Source organism: Hippopotamus amphibius, chromosome 5 (genome assembly GCF_030028045.1).
Source record: "Hippopotamus amphibius kiboko isolate mHipAmp2 chromosome 5, mHipAmp2.hap2, whole genome shotgun sequence".
Taxonomy (NCBI): Eukaryota; Metazoa; Chordata; class Mammalia; order Artiodactyla; family Hippopotamidae; genus Hippopotamus; species Hippopotamus amphibius.
The window spans coordinates 94449434-94457188 of record NC_080190.1 but is presented as its reverse complement, the minus strand read 5'-3'; the positions used below and the strand labels follow the sequence as shown (position 1 = coordinate 94457188).

Below are 7755 nucleotides of genomic sequence, written 5' to 3'. Positions count from 1 at the left end.
CTGCTGACGTGGTAGTGACGTCGCGTGTTCGCAGGACACTTCCTCCTCCTCCTCGCCGTGCAGTCAGGAGTTCTCCAGAGGATTCTCCTCCCGGAGAGGGGCCTCCCTGTCCCCTTGGCCCTCCACATTTGTGCAGCCCCACTCTCTCTGGGGGCCTTTACATAACCAACATCGGCCTCCCCAGACCCTCCAGTGACTCACTGCTAATTCTGCCCCTCGCGGAGTAGCCCGGGGCCCAGGGCGCCGCGCCACTCTTCTCGGAGGCCACACCGCCCGCTCCTTGGCCGGACCACCAGCCCCGCACAGCGTTTCCTAAAGTTCCTGGAGCAAGACCAGCCTCTCTCCTGGGGAGGCTGCTGCCCCACCTGCACACGTCACACAACAATAAACAACGTGCAGCCGGCTCGGAACCGCCCTCCTGACAGCTCTGTGGCTTTTGAGTCTGCAGGGAATCTAAGGTGTTCCTTTACATTGTAGGCATAGCCCTCTGCTAGGGAAGTAATCCTTTACTCACGACGCTGTTTGTGTGGGGAAATTAGATTTGAGTGACATCACTTCCTCTAACAAATCTTCCAAGAGCACAGCCTGCCTTGGGGACTGGCTGGATTTTCTTATTCCTCTTATTCTTCCACCACGTGAGTCCTGGGAGGTATTTCTAGGCGAGAGGGTGGTCATGATAAGTAAATGGGGGCAGATTAAAGCTAATGATAAAATGAAAACCACACGGGCAGAGGGACCCCTGTGCTGCACCCTCCACGTCGTGTTGCTGTTTCAGGACAGAAGTAAAAAGCCCGGTTTGGAGGCCTAGAAATGTCCCTGCACGATCTGCACACCTCCCGGGCGTCAGAAGAAAACCCAAGCGCCAGCAGACGCTGTTGGAACAACCGTCATCGTCCCCATCCTTATCACGGATGAGATTCCACTCAGTTTCCCTCCACGTGGCAATTTCTAAATGCAATTTTGAACTGTTGGTAATTTTTCTCCTTTATTTTAATGAACATATTTCTCTTGTGCTTCCGCCTGGAGAAGCTTTATTATAGAAACAAACAGAGGGTCTGATGCTGAGACGTGCTCCCGGGAAACCGGCCTCGCCCCAGCAGCACGGGCAGCTCCGGACGCGCCGGTCACCTGAAGAGCGGACGGGGGATGGCACGGACGCGAAGACGTCAGAGCCAAGGGCATGCGCCCGCTCTTGCTTCCTTTTTGAAGTTTTTAGACATAATAAACGTCAGATAATTCCCAAGTTAGGGCCTCATTTCTTAATAGCATGTGAGGTGTTGAAGAAAAGAGAAAGTTTCAGAGTTCCAAAGATAAGTATTCCTTCCCATTCAGGATCTCTCCTCGCACAGGCGGTGCTATCCACTTCAGGACAACCCTTTGTTGATAAAACACTGCTCTCAGCTGCTCCTGGGTTGGCTGTGCACGTTCCCGGGCTTCCTCCTTCCCGGGAGGTCCCCTTGGAAAATGTGACAGGCTTACCTTGGATGCCCTGCAGCCCATCAATGCGGCCAGTGTTCCCGGCCCACGCCTCCCTCAGCGGATAACTGTACGGGCGAGGCGCGGCACCGCGGGGAGGCTCCCACATCAGCGGGGCGGGGCTCCCTCTGCTGGTTCCCGACGCCACCGGACTGAGTCCGGCACAAGGAGTTTTTCATGGAAATCAACCAAACACAACGCTGCAGAAACTGTCAAGACCTGTGGAGAGTCAGAGACCGCTGCTTTCACCTCCTTAGACGTTTCCTTCCCACAGATGCTGAGAAGACCTGAGTTCCCGGTCAGAGACGCCAGTTCTAACGCTGGGGACGCCACCAGCTGCCCAGTGGTGGCCCCCGAGTCCCAGGGACAACGGGGTGGGGGGGAGGACGTCTTACACGCACCGGGGTGTGTGGCAGCTGAGGCCCCTGAGTGTGGGGGCCCACCTGGTACAGCCCCATCTCTGCCCTGGAGGGGGACCCCACCCCACTGCTAAGGTCACCTGCTGCTGGAGACAGCCAGGCCTCGTTCTTAGTGTCCCAGCAAGACCCGCGGAAGTGTGAAACCTGCAGAGCACCGTCTTCCTCAACAAAGACGGGATCGTTGTTCCTGCTAACGAAGTTCCAATTTCATTAAAGGCATTGCAGAATTTCTTCTTGTTTTCTGTAGATGCTTTTGTTTTTTAAACTTTCTAACACACTGTTTGTTAAAACTATTTATTTCTCCTTAAAACTTGAAGTAAATACTTCACTACCCTTTATCAAATCATACCTGGTCCATTTGGTCACTCATAAATGAGGACTAACATTTTACAAAGTTGGGAATTTAAAACATAAAATAAAATTACCAGCAGTGTGGCCCCTTGTTTATACATGAATACTTTCCAGAGTGTCTTTTCAAATACTCAGGGCTAGAGAATTTTAAATAGGAGACATTATTCCAGAACGGCAGAAGTCCACAGATAAGCCCTGGAACTTACAGCATCACAGAATTTAAAGCCTTAGGGTTAGGTGGAAACCAATTATAATATTTTGACAGCTGGTTTCTACGTTTTTACTTGAGCATTAGCCAAAAGTCATGTACCACCGGCTTTAAATCAAGAAGTGGTCAAGTTTCCACTATTCCATAAATGTGTCTGCCCTGCATTTGCCAAACACTCGACTGTTTCCAGGGTGTTTTCATACCCCTTCTCTCCTTCATACCTCGCCATGACCATGAGGGTCGGGTAAAGAAGGTGTGGATTTCCCCCTTTGGTCCTTGAGGGTGCTCAGAAGCAGAGGTCAAGCGATGGATGGAGGTCCTGCATCCCCTCTGGGGAGCCGGGCACGAATGCAGGGCCCAGCGCCCCTCCAGCCACTCTGCCCCAGGGCTCCATCCACCAGGCATTTACGGCCAGAAACAGAGAGCCTTGCTCAGACTTACTTAAGCTGTGAGGAATTTACAGGCTCTCTGACCGAGCAGCTCAGGGAGGGTCAGCTCCGCGTGGCGGAAGAAGGCACCCTCTGCTTGGGGCTTGCCCACCTCGTTACAGTAAAGCAGCCACGGCCCCCACGCACCCATCAGCCCTACCCCAGCCACCAGGGGACGTGCCTGTGCCTCCTTCCCTAGAACAACCACACTGAGCTCTCTGGCCAGGGCGTCGCAGCGCGGAGCAGCTCAGCGCCCATTCACGGACCCTCTGGAAAGTGCGCTGTGCTCAGCGCTCACCCCTCGGGGCACTTTGTGCTGAGGCCTTCGACCCCCTCCAGGTGCCGAGTAACCCTGCACAACTCTACCTCCATAAGGCAAGTTCTGTGCCTGCACCCCTCTCATGGACACGGAAACCGGGGCTCGCGTCAAAGCACTTATCTAAGGCCACCCACCTCGGAGGCCAGACACGCTGGACCTTAGGCGGACAGGCTGACCAGCCCCACACTCATCCCTGGCCTGGGCCACAGCCCATGAGGGCGGGAGGGTCCACAGAAAGGCGACACAACCTGCTCCACCCAACATGTCCCAAACTCACGTTGCCGCAGGGCTCTGCTTCCTGGCGCCTTTGGGGCTCACCACTCCGCCCATGTTTCCGGTTTCAGTGCTATACTTTGTCACGGGATGCTACAGGGAACTTCACAGTGAGCACGTTCCTTTCCTCCGAGAAGCTTCACTTCCGTCTCTAGCTTCACTTTGATTCCGAGCTCCCCTGAGGCCCCGGGTTTCCTAGCCGGTCCACACGGACCCGGCTCCCAGCAGGCTGCGGTCTCGGGGGCTCTGTGTGCGTTCCCCTCTTCCAGCGCTCCTCTGGGTGAGAGTGCTGGCGGTTGAAGACACGGTGTTGCTAAGACAGAAATAGCAACACGAACACGTTGGGTCCTGATTTTGTTAACAACTGCCCGGGAGTTCTTACTGAGCGCTCGGTAGATCGAGAGCCTCGTGCCCACAGAGAGTCCTGGGGGAGAGGAAAAGCTCCGCGGGGTCAGGCAGCTCAGGCCCTCGGTGGGGCAGGTGTTCAGCACGTGCGGCTCTGGGGTTAGTCCCCACCTGGGGCCAAGCCCTCCCCCGCCCCTGCCCTGCCCGACACGGGGACCAGACCTGGTGCGTCTGCGACCGTGTCCTGCACAAGCTCAGTCACCAGCCCATCCCGCCCTCCCGCGTCCCTGTGGCCTGGGTGGGGCGGCTCATCTTTCAAATCACACAACTGGGAGGAGGTCACCTCGTGTGAGTCAGAAAAGTTTGAACATGTCACTCCCTCCAGAGCCACTTCAGGGTGAGGGCAGGTCACGCACCTGTGGGGTCCTCAGAGCACAGAGCCCACACCTCGTCCGCATCCTCTCGAACTGGAAGCCCAGGCTGCCCGGAACTCCCCGGAGACACGCTGGAAACCTCAGCTGCTTCTAGCCACCAAGTGTGGAGAGAAGGTCTCGGCACAATTGCCCGTCGGCACCTGGTGGCCACTGGCCGGGGTGTCCTCGGTCCCCCAGGAGGCAGAGACTCACAGCGAGGACCAGGCCTCTCCGCCAGTCACTGTCCTGCAAAGGTCATGGCTTGTCCCTTCTGGGACGGGTGGGATGAGGCTGCTTGGCCCATTGCGCCCCCTCCCACTCCCGACCACCATGGACGCACCCGCATCCCAGGGCTCTAGGTCCGGAGGTGCAGAGGAGGTGGGGAACTCTGCTTCAACCCCAGCACCAACGCAGACCCGGGGACGACGGTGGATGCTTCCTTCCTCCTGCCGCCTGATTCTGGCGGGTTGTGCTGGCGTCGCGGGCATCCTAAAGGCAGATCCATCCTTCTGCTTGTTTTCCCCAAGACACCAGAGACTTCCTGTCCTCGTGTTTCTCTAAGTCTCAGGACGAGGGACCTTTGCGGACCCAGACGGCCTCACCAGAAGCCACACAGCCCTGACCGCCTCCCCGGGATGCTGCCACCCTCTCACCCCACTCTTCCTCAGAGGATCCGCTCTGTTCTTGGGGTCCAGGCTGGGCTCCCAGTGACAGGTCACTTCTGTGAGTTCTCGTCTGTCCCATCTGTGCCTGCGGGTGTCGCCGGGACCTTCCAGCAGCACACAGGACAGGCTCCGGGCAGGTTTGTCAGATGAAGCCGGAGCCACACTCGGGACCCTCGGGAGTTGAAACGGCTGCCGTTTGGGCGTCAGTGCGGGACGTGCGGAGACAGTGCGGGAAGGACACGGCTGTGTCCCCGGGTCCCAGGGAGCCACGCGCAGCTCCCCTCCACGCCACCTAGTTTCCTGAGGCCCTTTCCAACGGGCAGGTGTTGACACCTGCAGGACTTGTCTGTCGCCATCGGGCATTCTCTCTGTGACGGCCGGCCGCCCCCCCTGCCCCCCCCCCCCGCCCTCGGTACCTAGTTTAAAGCTGGTGGGAAGGAGCAGCTGAGAGAGCGGGTTCTGGAACAAACGCCCAAGTGGGAGTCCTGGCTCTGCCATTTCTCATGGGAGGATCTGGAACAAAGTCGCTTCACCCCAGAAGCCTCCATTTAATTGTGTATAAAGCGGGGATGAGTGGTGCTCCTCACAGGGTGGTAGGATTGAGAGAGCTAACTCGTGTGCAGCAGATGCAAAAACGTGACAATCGCCGCCCCTCCCGTGCCTCTGCAGCCCCTCCCGCCAGGAGGTGGCAGCTCTCTCCTGCATCTGGGCTGCCCTGTGACCTTCCAGCCAGTAGAAGCGGTGGGAAGAGCGCCTTCATCTGCCCCCCTCACCCTCCCCACCCCCACCCTGCAGCAGCCCGTAGCTGCCCTGTGAACACCGAGGTCACCTGCTGCATGTCGCAACATGCACGGCCCGGTCATGGTCGGCCCTAGACATCCGCGTGGGGCCCTCCCGGACCAGCGGGCCTCAGACACACGAATAGCCACGCCAAGACCCGCCGAGCCGGGCCCCCACCCAGTGGCTCGTGACCGGTGATGAATGGTGCTTGGTTCAAGCCAACACATTTGGAAGCTGTTTGGAAACCACATGTAAAGCTTTCACCTGACAGATTTTCAGTGTTCCATAGTATTACAGTTATTTTTGTCCATCACAGCAATTTAAAGATATAGATTCTCATCTAACATGTAAGTCTGAAATCTATAAAAGCACAATGGCCCGTCTTCACATGCCTTGTAGTTACAAAGAGGAGATCATATTATTTGATGTCAGTAGCCAACTCCGATAAATGCTCTCCATTCGGCTGCGGCAGACCTCCTGGGCCACCCCACTTCACATGGAAGGTGCAGGAGATGGAAACAGAGGAGACGGCGGGTGAGCACAGCAGATTCTTTCATCTCGGAGGCACATGGGATTGGATTGGACGGTACCAGCAGAACTTCTACACACTGATCTGGGATGGGGTACGGGTCCACTTCCTTGATCTCTCCTTCCTTTGGACTTAAGTGCTCACGTGCACGGCCTCCATCAGATCAGACACAACAGAGAGGCGGAAGGAAGCCAACGTCAGGAGGGGCGGGGGGCTGGGGGGGACAGAAGGACAAGAAAACCTCACTCCAGAGGCAGGAGCACCAGCACCGACTGCGCCCTGGCCAGGCCCTTGTTTTCAAATCCTTCCGCACGTGCGGGTCCCGCAGGCCCCCGGGGCAATGCCACATCCCTGCAGCCTAGAGTCGGAGGAGGCCCACACACACACACCAGCATGCACTGTGCTTCCTGGTTCCCCACATCCTCCCTTCTGATCTGTGTGAGCCGGGATGCGGCATCCAGTGTGGTAGGTCCTGTTTCTCTGAGAATACATACCGTTAGGACCTCTTTTTCAGTCTGATGTTGACATACAACTGTGCAAACAAGTTAATGTTCCCATCTTGGTTGATCAGAAAAGCAAATTCAGAGATGTCCCACCCAAACCCCGCATGGCATGGATGCCGAGAAGCAGCAGAAAGGCACCCAGCGCAGTGTATGTGGTGCACGTCAACACACCGCGGACGTGGCAGGAAACGCAGACTGCCCGCCGAGCGTCGTCCTCTGTTCTCTTTTATCAACACCGCCCCATTTCACTGGGACAGCAACACACCCAGTTACAAACACCTCCTGCCCCCAGCCTCCTGTACAGCAGGTGCAGCTGTGAGACATGTTCGCAAACCGTCTGTGTGTTTCAGTCAGCGAGATTGGGAGACCCCCTGGTCCGCAAGGGAGCCCAATTCTAACGGACACACGAAGAGCGCTGTTTACCTCCACACACACAACGCAACCTAAAATATACGGCACATTATACAAGAAGATGCTGAAACAGGACTCCACACAGTCTCTGACATGCCACCAAAAACAGTGACACATCCAGCCACCACGAAGGGAGCACGAGCTGTACACACATTGTGTTGGTCATGGTTTAACGTTCTTCTAAGAGCAAGCCATAACATCCCATCATGCAAGGTCATTTCCAAAGCTCAGATCTTATTTGCAAAGTAAACCTAGAATCTTGAACTTGAGTAAACGTCTTTACCCATGCAAAGGCCAACCCAACTGCAAGAGCCAAATATAAACAGACTCCAACCTTCTTATTGATTTAGGGATGTGGAGCAAAGGTACCAGCACAGCCTATTCACTTCATACACTCCGCTGAGCACCTCTCTGGGCCAGACCCTGGCCAGGCCCCAGGACACTGGAGGAGCCTGTGGTTCCAGAGAGCCTTATTCCATGTCACAAGTGAGCAGAGCCAGCTCAGACTGCGGCCTTCGGGACATTTGTTTGCCAAGTGTAAGTTTTGCGATTAGTCAAGAATCAGAGTGGATGAGGTGGTGGTTTGAAGCAGAGTGTTTGTTGTGGGTCAGATGGGTCGGTGACTAATGAAATCA

At 56.2% G+C, this 7755-nt stretch overlaps 1 long non-coding RNA gene across 1 annotated transcript; it reads right to left on the bottom strand.

Moving 5' to 3' along the window:
- Positions 1-971: 971 nt before the first annotated feature.
- Positions 972-4101, bottom strand: LOC130854352 (uncharacterized). The gene is made up of 3 exons (XR_009053993.1): positions 4042-4101; positions 3479-3787; positions 972-1695 (listed from the first exon to the last, which is right to left on the bottom strand). It is a non-coding gene; the product is annotated as an uncharacterized LOC130854352 (long non-coding RNA).
- Positions 4102-7755: the final 3654 nt, after the last annotated feature.